At 56.9% G+C, this 3,934-nt stretch overlaps 1 non-coding gene across 1 annotated transcript; it reads left to right on the top strand.

Moving 5' to 3' along the window:
- Positions 1 to 2,066: 2,066 nt before the first annotated feature.
- On the top strand, positions 2,067 to 2,185 carry LOC111824534. Its single transcript, XR_002827630.1, has one exon. It is a non-coding gene; the product is annotated as a 5S ribosomal RNA (ribosomal RNA).
- The last annotated feature ends 1,749 nt before the right edge of the window (positions 2,186 to 3,934 follow it).

The raw sequence follows: 3,934 nt of genomic DNA, 5'->3' as shown, positions 1-3,934 counted from the left end.
TTTATACAGTCTCCCTGACACCCAAAAGAAGAGAGGACACTGACCGAGTGCTCCTAAGAATTGAAGACATAGATATATCAATAAGTAAATAAATAAATAAATCAATAAATAAATAAATAGATAGATAGATAAGTAAGTAAATAAATAAATAAATAAATAAATACATAACTAAATAAATAAATACAGGTGGAACTGCTGAACACTCTCGGGGGAATCTGATATCTGGCTCTCCTTGGTCATCTTCATCCCGTGGGGACAGCGCCCTCTGTACCCACCCTCAACTCTAGGCCCACTCTGACTGCCGGTGGTCTGGTCTCTAGCCCCCGGACAAGGATTGGAAGAAGTTGTACTAGTCCAACTGAGTCTCCATGACCACCTGGGTGGAGCTCTGATAAGGCAACGCCTGGTGTCTGGGCCATTGGAAAATTGCCTGGGTCTCACCACAGTAGGAAAACCCACCATAAAGTCATTTTCCCTGATCAGGTGCACAGGGTTGTCTGAATAGACTTCTAGCCATGAAGGAATAAAATGAGCCCTCAACCCCTAGGATTTCCAGAGGGTACGGAAGCTTGGTCCCCAGCACTCACTTCCTCTTGTGCCCCCCATGACCTGAGGTAGGCACTTGAGAGACCCAGCAAACCACCCCTCCTGCAGTGTCTTTCGCTCCAGCACACACACACACACACACACACACACACACACAGGCACGCACACACAGTGGCAAGGACTGATACGATGCCCTCAAGTGCTCCCCGTTGTGGCCTCCCTGGGATTGGCCAACGCTAGGCAGTCCTAAGTTACCTGAGGCTACACACTGCTCAAGGACAGCAGGCGTCAGAAGGGAGACCAGAGCCACTGTCTGCCTGTGTGAAACAGTTTTGTTGTAAGCTTTTCCAAAGACACAGCCCAAGGACATCTGGAGACCAGTGGAGAACATCCTGCTCTCTCCCAGGTCTCCAGTCAAGTGAGGTGATAGGGGCCTGTCTCGGGAATGTGGTGCCTGGTGACCAGAGTTCTAGCTTCTGTATTGTCCTGTCACTGAGGAAGTGACATCAAGTTTGCAAGGTTCCATTACCTGTATGTGTTCCTTTAAGCACACTTGCCCGGAAAGCCCTCTGGGCTTTTGAGTGACACCCCCAGAAATACTCCAAGTTCCCCAACTCAGCTTTCTCCCACAGCTCCCCGTTCTTGCCACCAGGGGCCTAGCAGTCAGGAGAGCCCAGTGAGACCTGTGTTGTCTGATCGGTTTAGTGTCCTGGCAAAGCCACTGTGTCCTCCTGGGCCTTCCCAGGGACCCTGCGGACACACGAGGGATGGTACAGGAAACAATCTTCTAGAGACCTGGACGGGTGTATATGACATCAAACCTGCCCCACCTGTGCACAGGCAGTGTGACCTGCGCCGGATGCAAAAACTCAGAGAGGGCCAGATCACTAGACGGGGTGGGATGTGGCCTGGACTGCCACTCCCAACAGGCCTGGGCTTCAGCACTGTGATACTGGTAGAGTCACACCGCCCTGGGCCACCTCGCTAGGTCTCCACCTGTAAGAGGGAGAAATGGAGGAAACGAAGGGGTGACCACCCAGGCCATATCCCCTCCTAGGGTCTCCCAGGACACGGCGCATCAGACCTGGGGCTGGCTGTGGGCCTACATGGTGGGCGGCCTCCACCTCCCCTCCCCCTGGACCCTGCCTAGGCACATGCATATTTTTGGTCCCAGCTACGTGTTTAGCCATTGGATTCTCCCCAACAAAATGCTGCCATGGGGATGTGAAGTGGAATCCCTAGCGGAGCCCAGTTGGGGAGGGCGCCCCCTTCCGGGCTCCCCGGGACATCGCACACCGCCCCGGGGAGCCGCTCTCCCGCGTCTCGCATCTCCTGGAAGCTCAGAAGGTGGATGAGAGGCAGCTGGTGGCTCAGCAGGGACAGATCTAGTCCCGGCTAGAGGGCGGGCGGGGCAGAGGGTGCGGGGAGCTGAGCACCAGGTCAGCCAGGGGGCCCAGGGCTCAGCGGGCCTGGAGGCCCGGCGCCGCGGGCTCTTGAGGCTCCCGGAGGCCGGCTCCAGCGTCTACGGCCATACCACCCTGAACGCGCCCGATCTCGTCTGATCTCGGAAGCTAAGCAGGGTCGGGCCTGGTTAGTACTTGGATGGGAGACCGCCTGGGAATACCGGGTGCTGTAGGCTTTTGATTGCCATTTTTTGAGCCCGCCCCATCCGCCCTTTGGCGGTGTGGGGGGAACCTCCCACCGCCCCCGCGGGGCTACTCTCAGAACTGAACCCCCACCTCCCCTCGCCCAGCCTCGTCCGCCGTCAAAAATTAGGAAATGCCGTCTCGCGCCTCACAGACAGCAGCCCTGCGTTGCAGGGGCGTGTCTCTTCCATTCCCCCGCACCCGTGCAAGCCCCAAGCGCTCTGTGCTCTGCGGGGGCAACAGGGGACCCACGACCGGGGGAACCCATCGAACCCCCGGTGCTGCGGAGGGAGGTAGCTCCCCAAACTGCTAAGGGAACCCCGCGGTCCCCACCAAAGGCCCAGGCCGCCCGCCCCTCGCTTTGTGCCATCCCTCGGGGGGCTTCGTCATACCCGGTGGCGGCGGACACCCCCTTCCGCATTTCAGGCAATCGCACCCCCAAAGGAAGGCGCCCTCCTGCATCTTTTCGAAGCGCAGGAGATGGGCTGGGCGGGCCAGAGACAGCTGATGGCTCTGCAAGAAGAGATCTGGTCCGGGCTGGGGCGGCTGGTGTGCGGAGAGGGGTGGCGGAGCACCAGGTCGGGGAGGGGGGGTGCGGGGACAGGGCTTTTTTATGTTTGTATTTTCCTTGTCCAAGCTCCGCCCCGTGGCCAAGGCAGGGCCCTGAGGTCCACTGGGACGCCCGCCCCCTTTCTGCCACTCTGCAACACTCCACCTCCCCACCCCCAAACACCCACCCTGAGCCCAGGAGAGCGGCTCGGCCACCCCCTCCTCGCCTTGGCGGTGTTGAGGGTTTGGTGGGGGGACCCCTGGGCCTACTCTAGGATCCCCCACCCCCGGCCACCACGACCTCCACCCCCCAATCAGGGAAAGGGGTCTCCCGCCTGACAGAGGGCACCCCGGGATGGGAGGGATGTGTCTGTGACGCTAGTGGAAGAGGCTCCAGCGGGCTTGGCTCAGTGGACAGAGCGCAGGCCTGTGGATGGAAGGGTCTCCGGTTCCACTGGGGTCAAGGGCACTTACCTCCCTTGCAGGCTGGAACCCTGCCCCCTCGGGGGCGCCTGCCAGAGGCAACCAATCCAGGTGTCTCCCTCACATCCATGTTTCTCTCTGCCTCTCCCGGTTTTTTCCAGTCTCCCTAAAAGTCAAGGGAGAGATATCCTGGCCGAGGATTATGAGAAATAAATAGATAGATAAATAAATAAATAAATAAATAAATAAATAAATAAATAAATAGATAGATAAGTAAATAAATAAATAAATAAATAAATAAATAAATAAATAAATACAGGTGGAACTGCTGAACACTCTCGGGGGAATCTGATATCTGGCTCTCCTTGGTCATCTTCATCCCGTGGGGACAGCGCCCTCTGTACCCACCCTCAACTCTAGGCCCACTCTGACTGCCGGTGGTCTGGTCTCTAGCCCCCGGACAAGGATTGGAAGAAGTTGTACTAGTCCAACTGAGTCTCCATGACCACCTGGGTGGAGCTCTGATAAGGCAACGCTGGTGTCTGGGCCATTGGAAATTGCCTGGGTCTCACCACAGTAGGAAACCCACCATAAAGTCATTTTCCCTGATCAGGTGCACAGGGTTGTCTGATAGACTTCTAGCCATGAGGATAAATGAGCCCTCAACCCTAGGATTTCAGAGGGTACGGAGCTGGTCCCAGCACTCACTTCTCTGTGCCCTCATGACTGAGTAGGCACTGAGAGACCAGCAACACCCTCTGCAGTTCTTA

Source organism: Myotis lucifugus, unplaced genomic scaffold (assembly GCF_000147115.1).
Source record: "Myotis lucifugus unplaced genomic scaffold, Myoluc2.0 scaffold_2032, whole genome shotgun sequence".
In the NCBI taxonomy this organism is placed as follows: domain Eukaryota; kingdom Metazoa; phylum Chordata; class Mammalia; order Chiroptera; family Vespertilionidae; genus Myotis; species Myotis lucifugus.
The sequence above is the reverse complement of the archived record's forward strand: the minus strand, read 5'-3'. Positions and strand labels throughout refer to the sequence as shown.